Source organism: Nicotiana tabacum, chromosome 23, assembly GCF_000715075.1.
Source record: "Nicotiana tabacum cultivar K326 chromosome 23, ASM71507v2, whole genome shotgun sequence".
Lineage (NCBI taxonomy): Eukaryota > Viridiplantae > Streptophyta > Magnoliopsida > Solanales > Solanaceae > Nicotiana > Nicotiana tabacum.
The window spans coordinates 65,907,960-65,927,713 of NC_134102.1; positions in this window are offsets into that span (position 1 = coordinate 65,907,960).

Sequence of the window (19,754 nt, forward strand, 5' to 3'; positions counted from 1 at the left end):
TCTCTCCAAACTTTTTCAGCAGAACGAATTCGATTTCATCATCTTCCAAGTCGATTCACTTGATGGCGCACATATAAGAGGTAACATATTTGTTTGGATCGGTTGTCCCATTATACTTTGGAATTTTGGGCGTACGGAACTTCTTTAGGATCGGCTTCGGAGCTGCGGTCGGAGGGAAAGCCTTTTGGACAAATTTCTTGGAATCCAGGTCCTTCAGTATCGGTGGCGCTCCCGGGATTTGATCGACCCTGGAGTTATAGGTCTCTACTTTTTTATCGTTGGCTTCGATTTTCTTTTCTCCCGATTCCACCCGTTTTGTCAGTTCCTCAAACATCTTTATAATCTCGGGGTTGGTCCCGAGTTCTGCTTCACCCGCCCTTTCTGTGGCCGATTCATTTGTGCGGGCGTTTTTCCGAGACGATTTTGGCTCAGCTCTGCTGGGGGTACGACTTTGGTTCTGCAACTGGGCTATCGCTGCCTATTGAGCCTGTAACATTTCGAAGATCACGTGCAAGTTGATCCCATCACCTTCGCCGTCGTGTGTACTCCAGGCTATCGACCGGGCTCCCCCACGAATGCTATTTTCGGGGTCAGTAGGCAAGTTTGCTTCGATAGCCATGTGTGAGTTAGCATCGATCGGATCAACGACTGGGACTCCGTTGGGGTCAACGGGGGGCACCTCGTTGCTGGGTACCACGTTGTTGTTCTCGCCATGGTGGCCAGACTCAGCATCCATGTTCAGATGGGCAGATTGGGAGTTCGACATTTTTAATTTTGACCTGAAATTAAAAGCTCAAAGAACAAGTGTAAAATAGAGTGTGTTATGAAAATTTATACTAAATTGCCACTATTATCCTTAGCCCCATGGTGGGCGCCAAACTGTTTACCCTAAAAAGTGGATAACAATTAAATTTATAAGTGGTTTTAAGGATACGCGGATTAATTGAATATAAATGATGAATTGCGTTAGATTAAACAGATAAAGGACGCAATAAATTATCAAACCAATTAAGGGGGTTGATCCCGGCCCAGTAACAACTTTAATGAGATGCCTGCCTCCGATCCCGGGCTCACGTTAATGATGAACTGATGAACAAAAGTAAGAACTTTGAATAAGAGAGAAAATAAGAGTATATTGCCTTGATATGCGTATTACAGTATCCCTAATGAATAATTAGACCCCTCTTTATATAGTAGGAGAGTTTTACCCTAAGTACAATTCCATAAAAGGTAAAAATCTTCTGTTTTACTAATCACTGATTTTCTGCCGATACGTGCTGAGATTCACGCTGTGACATCCGGCTGGTCACGGATATCACGGCCTTTTGTTGGTCGTGCTCGATTGTCTGGTAATACTCTCCGAGGTTTTTGGGATTCGAACCGAACTTGAGGCTCATGGCCCCGATACTTCCGAGGGTAAGCGTTTTATCCGGACCCCGATTCGAGGGGCTCCTTGCCTCGATTCCGGTCCCTTACAGTCACGTCTCTTGCTCCGTTTACTTCATCGAAAATCAAGGCGTCCCACGGGCTCGATTTCACTCGTATACACAGGTTTTGTTTTAGAATTAAATTATTTCATCCTAGATGCACGAGCAATTTCAGAAACTCTACCAAAAAGTTAATGACACAATTTCATTTGTTTAATTATTGACCAAAACAATGGAAGATAAGGAAATCATTTTAACACCTTGAATCTTGTTGTACCGAATAATTTGTATGATGCATGAATTGGATGGATGAGTGATCCGCTCATCCTTAAGGAAATACTTTAATCTTTGTATCTGTTAATGTAGGATGAAATTTTTTAAAAAGGTAGCATAACCTTATTACAAATTTAAAATATGTTAGACAAAGACTCGGAATTTATATTTGACTTTAAGGTTATGAGCTTATAGTGCCAGAAATATTATATTACACGTACATGTTTGTATTAAAAAAAGTGAATACATGTTTAGGTAAAAGTAGAGGGAATGTTATACTGTAATAATTTAAGGTTAATGACATATTAATCTCTTTAAATGAATATGGATTGTTGACGTAATGTATATTTTAAGATTAAAAAGTCTTTTATATTGAAATAAATGAAGTAACGATTAAATCATCCACACATTCATTACTTTTTATCTCATTTCATTCCGTGAATGAAACATATACACAAAATGTCCAATATATGTTTGTGACAAAAATAACTTTCACAATTAGTGGTTATCTTTAACTCCATATCGATCACATCATAATGCTACCATATAAAAGATGAGCGTAAATATTCTTGGATAAATGATTGAACACAAATCTAGACATTTTGTAAGAAACAATTACGGTATTATACTTTGACATAAGAAATAAATGACTCGATGGCTTCCATAAACAAAGGAAATCTTCAACATTGTTAGAACTTAGAGGTAGTTGTTTAGTAAAAAAATCACATACTTTTTCTCATTTTCACAAATACTACATGTAAAATGCATATTTTCATTCCCTTGCTAGCACCCCTCCTTTGAAGGAAAAATCCAACAACAATTCACTCAAGTTCGGCCTACGACCTAGTTCATCGGGATTCGGGAGTAAAATTATGCTAAATCAGATAAAATCGAATTGAAGACTCACAAATTCGAACCTACCCAATCGAGTTTCTCTCTTTATTCTTCGTTTAATTATAAAAAAATGCATGTTGGGTTATTAATTGTGAAACTATTCCTGAGTTGTTCACACTACTAATCTCCTCCTACATTTATTACGGAGTTATTTTGACCATAAAGCGTTTAATTTCTTCTTTACTAAGTGAGCTAAGAATTAAGTCAACTAAAACAAAAGTTAAGAAATGTCCAATGCCTCAGCCATGAAGTTTAAGTCCATCTCCTACAAAAATTGCAAGCACTTCTTCTTAATTAGAAATTTCAGATTCAAACCCCGAGTATGAAATTGCTTTACGTAAGAAGAGCTTTAATCCTAATTAAACTTTCGTCATGAATCTAAAATTAATAGAGACCCAAGGTACTGAATAACGGATGGAAACAAAAAAAAAAGAGTAAGAAGTGAGCTAAACCCTAAAAGATAAAAAAATACGTAAAAAAGAGACCTCTACTCTTGTTATATTCTTTGCAGCAAATGACAAAATATCCCTTTTTTATAATTGAAGTAACTAGTACTAACTACCTATCAACTAAAAAGGACCACTTGGCCCTACAACCACAACACATAATTCACTCAACTAACTGCAAACAATTTGATTGGCTGAATGTCTAATCGGATGTCACTTTTACTGTGACTTGAGGGTACTTTTGGGATCAGAGACTACAGGTGGCGCTTCCTCCTTTTGACAAGAAAGCCTGCGCCGTGATAAGACCCAGGTACGGTCAAGTTCTTTGATTAGAAATTTTACCAAAGGACGAAATTGCCTTGACAATTATCCATAATCACGGAAATTACCAGATATCAATTGTTTTTTTGGGTTTGTACTTTTCCCTTCCTAGGACCATCTTTGCCTTGTGAAAGGGTGGGAATCCTATGCTTTTATACTCACTCTAGGACCCTTGTCTTTGAGGGGACAATGCTGAATCCAACAGTTAAAATCTTACTTTATTCCTAAGATTTTATGTGACAGTACTTAGAGCAGTTTGGACATAAAATTGATGGAAGTTTTTTCTAATTGTTTTTGAAATTAGCGTTTGTTAATAAAATTTTTAATTTTAATTTGAAAATGTATTATGAAAATTTTTGAAAATTTGAAAAACTCCAAAAAGTTATTTTTCAAAATTTTCATTCAAATCACTCACAAAACTTCAAAAATAACCCAAACTGAAATTTATGTCCAAACACAACTCTAAATTTCAAATACCATTTTCACTTGAAATTTTTTTTCACCATTTTTTTGAATTTTACAATTCTTATGTCCAAACGCCTACCTCCGAATAAGCTAGTAGATCATTGTACTTGTTTCGGTTTGATATTTCGGTCCTCCTACTTCACCTATTTTCATCCAGGCACTTTAACCTGATCAAAGTCTATATTTTAAACCCTTCTGACTATGTGTGTATCTCACTTGCTTGACGTGGATGACACATCATATTTCACGTCATTTTTTATATTCTATCTACTATTATATACTATTTTTTAAAGAAAAAAAAAATTAATGCCTCCATCTCATCTCCCTTCTCTCAAATTAGCGCTGCCTTGTGCTTAGCAGTGCACATATTTCTTTCCCTTGTCCGTCTCACCATTCCGTCGATCAATAACTATTTAGATATTTTTAATTAGGCAGGTTAGCGTCGTATTGTTCTTAGCAGCGGCTATCAACACAATATTATCTACTTGCGGAGCTGGATTTGGGGGGAGAGAGGGGAGAGATGTTCACAACCAGAAGGGAGAGGGAGAAAGAAGAAGCTGGATTGGGGGGGTTTCACGACCAGAAAAGGTCAAAATTAAATGAAAGCAGAAGAAAATAAGTCTTAGATAGCATAAACGACCACTTTTAGTAAGAGATTTTCGGAAATTGAGTTGTTTTTCTTTTTTTGAGGGGGGAGGGGGAGGGGAAAGGGTGGGGGAAGAAGCTAACGGGAAAAAGAAAAATGGGGTGGGGGTGTGGGGAAGAATCTTTTGTTTTTTTGCTTTTTTACATATTTTATTTTTTATTCTTATTTTAATAATTTTTTTCTTCTTATTTTAATTATTTCTTATTCAAAATGCCATATTCACGCTAGTTGTCCGCGTGAACTACATTCATATTGTCCAGCTCAAATATTTTGTTACCACATGTGCTTGGTCAACGGTCAGAGGGGTTTAAAATATAGGCTTTGATCAAGTTAAAGTGTCTGGATGTAACTTTATAGATTATAGGGATCGGAGACAAGCCGGAACAAGTACAAGTGTCTAATAGACTATTCTGCCTAGATTAAATATGAAGTATAAAAAATAAAATAAAAAGGTATGCAAGTTACTGATATAATTCTTACTGTAAATATTAATTAGAGAAAATGGAAAGTCTTAAGAGCATTAAATGAAAATTCCTATTTCACTCTCCTAATAAAAAACTACTAGTAACTTTTATATGTACTGATTTTATAGATATCAAGTGAGTTCTCAACAAGTTACGTAAGTACATAAAAGTAGAACGGGATTTTATAATTAAATATTAAATAATTTTTAAATATAAAAATAAACAACACCACCACCAATATAATCGGAGGATAATATGTATGGAGACCTTATCCTTACCTTGAGCAGGTAGAAAAACTACTTTTGAAATATAGAAACATGTCATTTTTTTGAACATCGAAAAACGTTTCACATAAGATAAAACAAAAGAAAATACAATCTAAAACATATATATATATATATATATATATATATATATATATATATATATATATATATATATATATGTGTGTATATATATATATATATATGTGTGTGTGTGAAGGAATGAAAAAAGGAAAGAAAGTGGTTCAACCATGCCTCAAAACCCTGTCTCTAATATTCTTTCCATCAACTTGCTTCCACTAATTTTTTACCAATTATGATAGAAGATTTATTTCTACTAAGAAAAGATAATGTAAAGGATTTGGTGTCGCCTTAATATAAGAGTCTCATTTCCATCATATAGATTTCAATGTAAATGTATGGGGAGTGCATGACATAACGGTCAAAGAAGTTGACTGAATCATGAGAGATCAGTTTTCAATTCCAATAAAGACAAAAATTCTAAGATACTTTAATCATACGCTTAAATCTTTTTATAGAGTTAAGTTATATAAACGGATGAAAAGTAGCACGTGTTTAATAGATTAGTCGATGTACGGGCGAGCTGCCCGAACGCCATCTTATTTAAAAGAAAAAGGTAAATGCAGTTGGAGTTTTATACTTCTGTTAGCTGCACATTCCATTAGACCATTGGTATCTCTGCATCATATGGAGTTGATTGATCCCTTATTCCAAATGTGAAAAAGATATATGAAGGGTGAGAAGCATATGTTCCAGGTTGCAAGATTCCTTTCCCACAGGTTTTTACAGCAAATATTGATTTACTTGGATGATGGTGTCTTGGACTCCTGGTAATGTGCTATTCAAGCGTTTGGCTTAGCCAAAGACAATTCTGGAATTCATTCTCCTTTTCAAGTTTTAAAGAAGGGACAAGGTATAATTGTGTGTGGAAATTTGAAGGGAAACATAATATTAATGCTCGTGGGAGATTTCTCAGTTGCAGCCATTGTTGGTGATCTACCCATATTCACCTATTCGGAAAGTATTAGGCAATATTTTCCTTTCTTATTTTTTCTTTAGTTTTTGGTATTATTGGTATAGGAAAATATGCCTTGTACAGGATTCTTATCGCTATAGTTTTCCACCTAAAGTATTATATTCTATTTAGGATCGCTCTATATCTTCTTGTATGTATATATCCTTTAATTATGAATGAAAGATGCAGACTTGGAACCCCAATATTTTTATAGCTTTTTTCATGGTACCAGAACCATAACTCCTAAAGAAGAAGAAGCCTGTAGTTCTAACAAGAAAACTACGAGTTCCTATACACTAAAATTGAATGATAACCCTGTTAATATTATTATCCAAATTCAGTTGAGAGAAGAAAACTACAATGAATGGGAGCGAGCGATTCAAACTGATCTCAGGGCCGAGAGGAATTATGAGTTCATAGATGGAATTGTTAAACATTCGGAAAAAGATCATGCGGTCAAGTTAATGCTTTTTTCCTAGATTTTCAACATAATTGAACTCGAACTTCATTCGACCATATCTCATATGGAGAACGCAAAGGACTTGTGGGAGGATATTAAGCAGCGACTCTCTATTGTATTGGAAATAGTGCAAGAGTGCAATAGTTGAAATCAGATCTTGCAAATTGCAGGCAAGTGAGCAGACATAATTGCATATTATGGTCGACTTAAGATGATTTGGGATGAACTAACTCGCTATGATCAAATTCCAATATGTAGATTTGGTGGGAGCAAATACAATTTAACTGCAGAACTGGAACTGAAAGATAAAGAAGAAACGGTTCATCAATTTTTGACGAGTCTAGATGATGAAGGGTATGGAATAGCGCATTCTAGTATACTGAATACAAAATCATTGCTAAATATGAATCAAGTTTACTCAAGAATTATTCAGCAAGAACATGTATTGTCCATGAGTCGAATTAAGGAAGAAAAAGAGATCCTCATGGAGTCATGGGCTTTGTAGAGCAGATTGATGATCGAAGTTCGGCGCGGGGGGGGGGGGGGATGGATGGTGGAAGGGATAATGTAGTTTGTTCATACTACAAGTGAGAAAAACATGATGCTGATTGCTGAGTCTTGTTTCTAACTAATAGGATATCCAGAATGGCAGGACAAGAAACTTCGCCTCAATACACTTGGAAGTGTGGAGGATGCAAGAGTGAGACCGGTGGAAGCCGTGACAAAGAGCAAAGGCACGTGCCAATATTTTCCAAGCACCTAGAAGCGAAAGAGAATAGGGAACCATAACTTATGCTGATAAAGGTTTTAGTGGAACAAGTTGATAGGGATGTTGAGCATACACCAAAATAGCTGATGAAATGAGGTCATAAAATTTTTGTGTCTTTGGATTATTTGATAGTTGAGCTTCTTACCATATTACAAGAACATATGCTTACCTAAAACATGTTCATAATACAGAATTATGGACAGTCAATTTATCCAATGGTAAAAATATTAGTGGTCAAAGAAGGAGTTGTGTCTCCTGAAAGAGATTTAAAATTGCAACACGTCCTTTTTGTACTTAATTTGAATTGCAACTTAATTTATGTATCAAAATTTCTACACGATTTGAAGTTGGTGGCTCAATTCATTGATAAAATTTGTGTTATACAGGACCTAAATACAAGGAAGCTCATTAGAGCGGCTAAACAACTTTAGGGGCTTTATTGAATCAAAGGAGTGGCATTGGCTCGTGCTTACAAGGCAACGTTTGATGCATCCTTTGAACTGTGGCATATGAGGTAGGGCCATTCTGTAACACCCCGAAAATTTTTAAAGAACTTAAGTATAAAGCCCGGTATAATTTGCAAAGATAATAATGTTTCATGGTGCCGGACTAGGCTTATGTGTTTGAGGATTGTAGAAAAGCAAGCCGCGGCTCGGACTTTTTGGGTTGAACAATGCACAGGAAAGTAAAAAATTTTTTTTGGCGGAATAGTGCATTTCTGCGGGCCATTATGCGCCCGCAGAATCATTCTGCGGACCGCATAATGGCCGCAGAGTGAGACAGTTAATTGGGTCAGTTTGAAGCAATTATGCGGTCGACTATGCGACCGCATAAATATTATGCGGTGCATTATGCGATCACATAACAGTTATGCGGACCGCATAGTGACCGCATACACAGACAATTCTTTTGGCTATTTTGCAACCACATATCGTTTATGCGATCGCATACCTTGTTCCGGAGCTCCATTTTTGGGTTTTTAAAACCCGACCCTATTTCATTAAATACACTCTTTGGGCCATTTTTGAGACATAATATTATATTTTAGAGTGAGAGAGAGTGCCCTAGAGTGAGAAGGTGTTCTTCAATAATTATTCTTCAATTCTTGCTCAAGTTTTGGAAGATTAAGAAGGGAAGCTCACTAGGTCTTCATCCTAGAGGTAAGATGTCACGACCCTAGCATGTGCGTCACTTCAAAATCGTAGAATGATACGAAATCCGGGGTTTCACACCCTCAGGACTAGATTTACAATCGTTACTTACCTCAAACCGGTCAAATCTCTACCCCGCAATGCTCTTGCCTCTAGACTCTGCCTCCAAATGCTCCAAATCTGTTCATAATCAATATAATACCATCAATATATGCTAATGGAATGAATTTCACAAGAAAAGCTTCAAAATTAGACCAAAACACGAAATTGGCTAAAAAATCGCCTATGGGGCCCACATCTCGGAACCCAACAAAACTTAAAAAAATCCGAAAGCTCATCCAACCACGAGTCTACCTATACCAATTTTACCAAAATCCGACCTCAACTCGACCCTCAAATCTACTAATCTTATTTCCAAATTTCTAAGTTTCAATCTCTGATGTACACCTCAAAATCATGTAATCTAGTCGGATTACTCGATGATAATTCAATATTATGGAGTAGAAATGATCACAAGGGACTTACCTCAAGTTTTCCTTGAAAAATATATCAAAAAATCGCCTCTTCCCAAGCTCCAATTTGTCAAAAATGACAAATGGGACGAAGTCCCTGTTTTTATAATTCTGCCCAGACATCCTCGGTTTTGCCTCGATCTTGGCCCTCGATCTTGGCCTTCGATCGAGATCCTCGTTCCTGGTCCTCGGTCCTGCCCCTCGATCCTGGTTCTCGATCCTTGCCCTCAATTATGTCTTCGATCGTGGCCCTTGACTCTGGGCTCGATCATGGCTTCGATTGTGGCCCTCGACTCTGGGCTCGATCATGGCTTCGATCGTGGCCCTCGACTCTGGGCTCGATCTGGGCTCGATTTCTGGGCAGAAGCAATTTCCAACAGAAGGAAATTGCAGCAGCTGTTCTAGTTCAATATTTGATCCGTTAACCATCCGAAACTCACACGAGGCGCTCGGGACCTCAACCAAATATACCAACAAGTCCTAAAACATCATACGAACTTAGTCGAATCATCAAATCACCTCAAACAACGATAAAACCATGAATTACACCCCAATTCAAACCTAATGAACTTTGAAATTTCTAATTTCTACAAACAACTCTGGAACCTATCAAATCACGTCCGATTGACCTCAAATTTTGCACACAAGTCCTAAATGACATAACAGAGGTATTCCAATTTTTCAGAATCGGATTCTAACCCCGATATCAAAAAGTCAACCTCCGGTCAAACTTCTCAAAAATAAAACTTTCGACATTTCGAGCCTAATTCCTCTACGGACTTCCAAATAATATTCCGGACACGCTCCTAATCCCAAAATCACCATATGGAGCTATTGAAATCATCAAAATTCAAATCCGAGGTTGTTTACATATAGGTCCATATCCGGTCCACTTTTCTACCTTAAAATTTTTAATTATGAGACTAAGTGTCTCATTTCACTCCGAGTTCCTTCCGGACTCGAACCAACTAATCCGATATAACATAATATAGCTGAATAACACAAAAAGAAGTAGGAATGGGGAAAACAGGGTTATAACTCTCTAAACGACCGACCGGGTCGTTACATCCTCGCCCTCTTAAACATCCGTTCGTCCTCGAACGGGTCTAGAAACATACCTGGAGTTTCGAATAGGCATGGATATCTGCTCCGCATCTCCCGCTCGGTCTCCCAAATTGCCTCCTCCACAGGCTGACCTCTCCATTGCACCTTCACTGAAGCTATATCCTTTGACCTCAACCTTCGCACCTGCCGATCCAAAATAGCCACCGGCTCCACATCATAAGTCATATCACCCTCTAACTGAACCGTGCTGAAATCCAAAACATGGGACGGATCTCCAATATACTTCCGGAGCATGGAAACATGAAACACTTGATGCACACTCGATAAGCTGGGTGGCAAGGCAAGCTTATAAGCCACCTCTCCTATCCTCTGAAGCACCTCAAAAGGCCCAATGAACCGGGGGCTAAACTTGCCCCTCTTCCCAACTCATAACACCCTTCATGGGCGATACCTTCAGCAAAACCTTCTCCCCAACCATAAAAGACACATCACGGACCTTCCTATCCGCGTAGCTCTTCTGCCTAGACTGCGCCGTGCGAAGCCGCTCTTGAATCAATTTCACCTTATCTAGTGCGTCCTGGACCAGATCTGTACCTAGGAGCCTAGCCTCACCCGGCTCAAACCATCCAACCGGAGATCTACACCTCGTCCCATATAAAGCCTCGTACGGAGCCATCTGAATACTCGACTGATAACTGTTGTTATATGCAAACTCCGCGAGTGACAGAAACTGGTCCCATGAACCCCCAAAGTCAATAACACAAGCACGCAACATGTCCTCCAATATCTGAATAGTGCGCTCGGATTGCCCATCTGTCTGAGGGTGAAAAGCTGTGCTTAAACTCAACCTGAGTACCCAACTCTCGCTGCATAGCCCTCCAAAACTGCGATGTGAACTGAGTACCCCTATCTGAAATGATGGAGACTGGGACACCATGCAGGCGAACGATCTCTCAGATGTAAATTTCAGCCAACCGCTCTGAAGAGTAAGTAGTACCAAATGGAATGAAGTGCGCGGACTTGGTCAGCCGATCTACAATAACCCAAATAGCGTCGAACTTCCTTGAAGTCTGTGGGAACCCAAATACAAAGTCCATAGTGATCCGCTCCCACTTCCACTCTGGGATCTCTAATCTCTGAAGCAAGCCACCCGGTCACTGATGCTCATACTTAACCTACTGACAGTTTAGACACCGAGCCACAAACCCAACTATATCCTTCTTCATCCACCTCCACCAATAGTGCTGCCTCAAATCCTGGTACATCTTTGCGGCACCCGGATGGATGGAATACCGCGAGCTGTGGGGCCTCCTCAAGAATCAGCTCTCGAAACCCATCTACATTAGGCACACATATCCGGTCCTGCATTCTCAGCACCCCGTCATCACCAATAGTCACATCCCTAGCATCACCTCTCCGAACCCTGTCCTGAAGAACGAGAAAGTGAGGGTCATCATACTGACGCTCCCTGATACGGTCATAAAGAGAAGACCTGGAGACCACATAAGCCAATACCCGACTAGGCTCCAAAATATCCAATCTGACAAGCTGGCCTTCCAAGGTCTGAACATCTAATGCCAATGGTCTCTCTGCTGCTGGAATATGCTAAACTCCCCAAACTCTCTGCCCGGCGACTCAAGGCATCGGCCACCATATTGTCCTTCCCCGGATGGTACAAGATAGTGATATCATAGTCCTTAAGAAGCTCCAACCATCTCCGCTGATGCAAATTAAGATCCTTCTGCTTTAACAGATACTGCAGACTCCGATGATCAGTATAGATCTCGCAATGAACCCCATACAAATAATGACGCCAAATCTTCAAGGCGTGAACAATGGCTGCTAACTCAAGATCATGGATAGGATAGTTCTTCTCATGGGTCTTCAACTGGCGCGAGGCATAGGCAATCACCCTACCTTCTCGCATCAAAACACAACCAATGCCTATCCTCGAGGCATCACAATACACGGTGTAAGAACCTGAAGTTGATGGCAAAACTAACACTGGAGCTGTGGTCAAAGCAGTCTTGAGCTTCTGAAAGCTCTCCTCACATTCATCCGACCACCTGAATGGAGCACCCTTTTGGGTCAATTTGGTCAAGGGCGATGCAATAGATGAAAATCCCTCCACAAAGCGACGGTAGTAACCCGCCAAACCAAGAAAGCTCCTAATCTCTGTGGCTGAGGACGGTCTGGGCCAACTCTGCACCGCCTCTATCTTCTTCGGATCCACCTGAATACAATCACTGGACACCACGTGCCCCAAGAATGCTACTGAACTGAGCCAAAACTCACATTTAGAGAACTTTGCATAAAGCTTCTCCTCCCTCAATCTCTGCAATACAACCCTCAAATGCTGAGAGTGCTCTTCCTAGCTACGAGAGTACACCAGGATGTCGTCAATGAATACAACGACGAATGAGTCCAAATAGGGCTGGAATACACTGTTCATCAGATGCATGAACGCTGCTGGGGTATTGGTCAGCCCAAAAGACATCACTAAGAACTCATAATGGCCATATTGGGTTCTGAAAGCTGTCTTGAGAATATCTGAATCCCGAATCTTCAGCTGGTGATAACCAGACCTCAAATCAATCTTGGAGAACACCCTCGCTCCCTGAAGTTGGTCGAATAAATCATCAATACGAGGCAAAGGATACTTGTGCTTGACTGTGACCTTGTTCAACTGCCTGTAATCAATACACATTCTCATGGAACCATCCTTTTTTTTCACAAATAAAACCGGTGCACACCAAGGTGACACACTAGGCCGAATAAACCCCTTATTAAGGAGTTCCTGAAGCTGTTCTTTCAATTCCTTCAACTCTACCGGTGCCATACGATACGGTGGAACAGAAATGGGCTGGGTGCCTGGCACCAAATCAATGCCAAAGTCAATATCCCTGTCAGGCGGCATGCCCGGTAGGTCTGCAGGAAACACATCCAGAAAAACACGTACCACCGGAACAGAATAAATGACAGGAGTCTCTGCACTAACATCCCTCACAAAAGCCAAATAAGATAGGCAACCCTTCTCAACCATGCGCTGAGCCTTCAAATATGAAATCACCCTACTTGGTACATAATCTACAGAACTGCTCCACTCAACCCTCGGAATTCCCGGCATAGCCAACGTCACCGTCTTAGCGTGACAATCTAGAATAGCATGACATGGAGATAACCAATCCATACCCAATATCACATCAAAGTCAACCATACTGAGCAATAATAGATCTACTCGGGTCTCCAAACCCCCAATAATCACCACACATGACCGATATACGCGATCCACAATAATAGTATCGCCCACAGGAGTAGATACATGTACAGATGAAACTAAGGACTCACGGGGCATATCCAGAAAATGGGCGAAATACGAGGAAACATATGAATACGTGGAACCAGGGTCAAATAATACTGAGGCATCTCTGTGGCAAACTGAGACAATACCTGTAATCACAGCATCTGAAGCAATAGCATCTGGTCTGGCAGGGAGAGCATAGAAACGGGCCTGACCACCCCCTGATCTGCCTCCCCCTCTAGGGCGACCCCTAGCTGACTGACCTCCACCCCGAGCTGACTGGGCGGATGGTGAGGTAGTTGGTGCTGTAGTCAGCGGCTGACTCCTCTGCTAAGATAGACCTCCATGATGACGAGGACACTGCCTCCCCATATGCCCAAGCTCCCCACATTCAAAACAACTCCCTGGTACTGGCGGCGAAAACTGAAGGGAACCCTTAGCACCGGGATGACTGGTAGAAGAACCTGGCATGGAAGAGCCTTGAACACGTGGAGCACGGGACGAACTCTGAACTGGAAGGGCACTAAGTTATGAGTGGCCCTGATGAGAACTATGAGAACCATGGCCAGATGATGCACCCCGATGAAATGGCCGAGCTGACTGAGCCTGTCTGAAATGACGACCTCTACCTTGCTGGAACTGACCCCCAAAAGGAGCACCGCTGAATCTACCCTGACCACGAGGCCTCTTGGCCTCCCGCTCAATCCTCTCCTAACCGTGAACCATCTCAATCTGCCGAGCAATGTCGACAACCTCATCAAAGGTAGCACCCGAAACCCGCTCCCTGGTCATGAGCAACTGTAGCTGATAAGTGAGGCCATCAATAAACCTCATGATCCTCTCTCTGTCCGTGGGAACCAACCAGATAGCATGACGGGCCAACTCGGAGAACCGCATCTCATACTGCGGCATAGACATATCACCCTGGCATAGTTGCTCAAACTGTCTACGCAGCTCCTCTTTGCGGGATCGAGGCACGAACTTCTCCAAAAAGACCACGGAGAACTGCTGCCAAGTAAGGGGTGCTGCGCCAATAGGCCTACACCTCTCGTAAGCCTCCCACCATCTGAGTGCAGCCCTAGAAAACTGAAAGGTAGTGAATGAGACCCCACAAGTCTCCGAAATACCAGCAGTACGGAGTATCCTCTGACACCTGTCCAAAAAGTCCTGAGCATCCTCTCTCTTTGTGCCACTGAAAGGTGGTGGCTAAAGTCTCCCAAACCTCTCCAACCTACGCTCATCATCCTCAGGCATAGCAGGAACCACATAATCCTGAGCAACAGCAACCGGCTGGGCTAGTGGTGCCTCTGGTGTCTGAAGTCCCTGAATAACCTGCTCGGGTGTGCGAGAAACAAGAGTCTGAGTGCCTCCCCTGGCCTGAGAAGTGGTTGCGGCCGTCGAAATAGAGACCGCCTGAGCAAGGCTAGTACACGCTGTCAGAATCTGAGCTAGGGCCTCCTGAAGGCCTGGAATCACAATAGGCACATGTGGTGCCTGAGCTGGTGCATCAACAACTGGAACTTGGTCCTGATCTGGGACAACTGGTGGATCTGTAGGTACTGCCCCAACTGATGTACGGGCTGCACCTCTGCCCCTACCACGGCCTCTACCTCGGCCTCTCGCGGCCCTGACTGGTGGTATTGGTAGCTGGCCCTCCTGACCGATAGCACGAGTCCTCACCATCTGTGAGAGCATGAAACAACAGATGTTTAGTTACTAGAATCAACAGGTTCGCACGACAAGAATTCAAGAATGTGAAGTTTCCTAAAGGTTCTGCAGCCTCGTGAAGATAAGTACAGACGTCTCCGTACTGATTCGCAAGACTCTACTAAACCCGCTCATGACTCGTGAGACCTATGTAACCTAGGCTCTGATACCAATCTGTCACGACCCAAAACTAACCCCTGTCGTGATGGCACCTATCGTGGAACTAGGCAAGCCGACTCATTTCCAAAACAAAATGATATTTTCATTTCAAAGATAATTTCAAGGTTATTTAACATAAAACCTCCATTTAAAGAGTTCAAATCAAAGAAGAACAGAAGTGCGGAAAAGAAAAAGCCCGACATCGGGGTGTCACTAGTCATGAGCATATACTACAATCTATCTAACAATATCAAGGTTAACTCAGCCCGAAAAATAGCTAAATACAACTAGAGGAAGATAAGAGGGAGAAGAGCAGGGGCTGCGATCGCCAAACAACTACCTTGCTATCTCCAAGAAAATCTGCAACCAGAACACTCAATAACCGCTACCGTGTCCAGCTACACCTGGATCTGCACACAAGGTGCAGGGAGTAACGTGAGTACACCAACTCAGTAAGTAACAACAATAAATAAAGACTGAGCAGTAGTGACGAGCAATAAAGCATATAACATTCATATCAGGAAATCTCAGTAAAATACCACATGCTCTTAAAAAATCAGGATTTGAATCAAACATCTCGTTTAAACCCAGTTCCAATAAAAATCATTTTAAAGACATTTTTTCAATAGTTTTTCAAACAAAGGCTCAATGCAAAGGTGAGCAAAAATGATGAAATCATAAACAGCCACTCGGGCAAACCTCACAGTCACTCGTGCCACTCGGGCATACCTCACAATCACTCTTGCCACTTGGACATACATCACAATCACTCTTACCACTCGGGCATACCTTACAATCACTCATGCCTCCCAGTCACTCAGCACTCGGCACTTGCACTCAGTAGGTACCTGCGCTCACTGGGGGTGTGTACAAACTCCAGAGGGGCTCCTTTAACCCAAGCGCTATAATCTGCACGGACAACTCACGTGCGATAATAATAAAGTATGTCGCAGGCGGGCAGCCCCGATCCACACTCATCCTAACAAATCAGGCCCTCACCCTCACTCAGTCATAAACCTCTCAAGACACTCGGGCATTTCAGTAAAATGGGGCATTCGGCCCAAAACATTTATATGCATCAAAATAGAGTCATAAAACTGAGTTATGCGGTAAACAAGTATAAACATGACTGAGTATAGATTTTCAATCGAAAACAGTGAGAGGATGATAAGAAACAGCCCCTAAGGGTCCAAACAACATTGGCGCAAGGCCCAAATATGGCATTCAGCCCAATTTACAGAAAAGCTTTCTAAATTATATAAGTGTCAATGGTTTCAACAAAGTATGCAACTTTACAGTTGCTACGGGACGGACCAAGTCACAAATTCCCAACAGTGCACGCCCACCCGCCCGTCACCTAGCATGTGCATCACTTCAAAATAGTAGAATGATACGAAATCCGGGGTTTCATACCCTCAGGACTAGATTTACAATCGTTACTTACCTCAAACCAGTCAAATCTCTACCCCGCAATGCTCTTACCTCTAGACTCTGCCTCCAAATGCTCCAAATCTATTCACAATCAGTATAATACCATAAATATATGCTAATGGAATGAATTCCACAAGAAAAGCTGCAAAATTAGACCAAAATCCGAAATTGGCTCCAAATTTACCTGTGGGGCCCACGTCTCGGAACCCGACAAAAGTTACATAAATCCAAAAGACCATCCAACCACGAGTCTACCCACACCAATTTTACCAAAATCCGACCTCAACTCGACCCTCAAATCTACAAATCTTATTTCCAAATTTCTAAGTTTCAATCTGTGATGTACACCTCAAAATCATATAATCTAGTCGGATTACTCGATGATAATTCAATATTATGGAGTAGAAATGATCACAAGGGACTTACCTCAAGTTTTCCTTGAAAAATATATCAAAAAATCGCCTCTCCCCAAGCTCCAATTTGTCAAAAATGGCAAATGGGACGAAGTCCCTGTTTTTATAATTCTGCCCAGACATCCTCGGTTCTGCCTCGATCTTGGCCCTCGATCTTGGCCTTCGATCATGGTCCTCGGTCCTGCCTCTCGATCCTGGTTCTAGATCCTGGCCCTTGATTATGTCTTCGATCGTGGCCCTCGACTCTGGGCTCGATCATGGCTTCGATCGTGGCCCTCGACTCTGGGCTCGATCATGGCTTCGATCGTGGCCCTCGACTCTAGGCTCGATCTGGGCTCGATTTCTGGGTAGAAGCAATTTCCAACAGAAGGAAATTGCAGCAACTGTTCTAGTTCAATTTTTGATCCGTTAACCATCCGAAACTTACATGAGGCCCTCGGGACCTCAACCAAATATACCAACAAGTCCTAAAACATCATACGAACTTAGTCGAATCCTCAAATCACCTCAAACAACGATAAAACCATGAATTACACCCCAATTCAAGCCTAATGAACTTTGAAATTTCTAATTTCTACAAACAACTCCGGAACCTATCAAATCACGTTCGATTGACCTCAAATTTTGCACACAAGTCCTAAATGACATAACAAAGGTATTTCAATTTTTAGAATCGTATTCTGACCCTGATATCAAAAAGACAACCCCCCGGTCAAACTTCTCAAAAATAAAACTTTCGACATTTCAAGCCTAATTCCTCTACGGACTTCCAAATAATATTCCGAACACGTTCCTAAGCCAAAAATTACCATACAGAGCTATTGAAATCATCAAAATTCAAATCCAAGGTCGTTTACATATAGGTCCATATCCGGTCCACTTTTCTAAATTAAAAATTTTAATTATGAGACTAAGTATCTCATTTCACTCCGAGTTCCTTCCGGACTCGAACCAACTAACCCGATATAACATAATATAGCTGAATAACACAAAAAGAAGTAGGAATGGGGAAAACAGGGTTATAACTCTCGAAACGACCGGCCGGGTCGTTACATAAGATTCTACACCCTAAACCCTAATTTCAAAATCTTCTGAAAATGGGTAACTAACAAGATGATTTTTGGGCATGAGAGTTATTTATTTTACATGCATGTATTATCAAAGGGTGGAGGAATATTGTTGAGCTAAAAATGGTAAGGATTGAGTTGTGGGATGATGGAATCCTTCATAAAAAGGACATTGAAACCTTATGCACACCTAGTATTTGATAAAATGCTCAAATGAGCTAGAACCATGATCATCTTCCTAATTTTGATTCAATTTGTTATATTTCTACAATAGATTGAAGTTGCTAAGAATTTTGGAATATTTAGAGTGTAAGGAAGCTCAAGTGAGGTATGTTGGCTAAACTCTTCTCTTAGAATTGAATCCCACGATATTCATGTAAATTATGTAAGTCCCGAGTGATTTATTATGAAACTGGCTATTCCGAGTAAGATTGGGTTGAAAGATATATGTTAAACAAGCATCCCAAATACTTTATTCATGTTATGTTACCAATTGAGGATGTGTTAAAATATGGGCTGTGCATTAATAATGTTTCGACTTTAAGTCAAGTTCAAATGAAGGCTATTATGCCAAATTTTGTGAAATATCTCTATGTGCTTTAGACTCTAAATTGCTCACATGTGTACTACACACCTTGATTTGAATTGTATTTGTTGTTGATGATGAAGATGATAATTGAAATTGATAAGGTGAGCATGAAATACGGAATATGGCCAACGTGCCAAGAATGATCTTATAATTACGGCCATTAGTGCCAATGAGATGAAAACAGGTGAAAGTAATACGAAATGCGATGATTGATATAAAAAGGTTGATGTCTCAAATAAGACAGCCTAGCCGGTCGGGTCGTGATCGAACAGTATGCCGCACACACGGTGGTGATTGTGCTGGAAATTTATAATTTAAAATTGTGATTGTGGTCTATGTCCCTAATGGATAGCCTAGCCAATCGGTTTGTGATCGGACTCCGTGTTAAAGACGGTAGTATTGATATTGAGAGAAATTGTGGTTGATGTCTCCAATGAGATGGCCTAGCCAATCGGGTCATGATCGGACTCCGTGCTAAGAGTACGGTGGTACTAGTTTTGTGAATAATGGTATTGTGAATAATGGTATTGTGTATAATGGTATATCGATACTAAAAATCTCCCAATATGAGATATGAGAACTAATTTAAACACTGTCTTGGTCCTAAATTGAGGTTTGATGTTAATTAAGGCTTTCATTGATATTATGATAATCTTGTTTGTATTATTTGTCATTCTATTGAGAGATTGTTTAGTTATATATACTAGTGCTATTCGATGGTACTAACGTCCCTTTTTCCGGGGGCGCTGCATCTTTAAATGGATGCAGGTGGTTCCACAGCAAGAGATATTGATCAGTGATAGTAGTACACCTTCTTCCCAGCTAACTCGGTGAGCCCCACTTCATTCCGGGGTCATGTATCTTTTGTACTTTATGTATTCGGTTTGAGGTATAG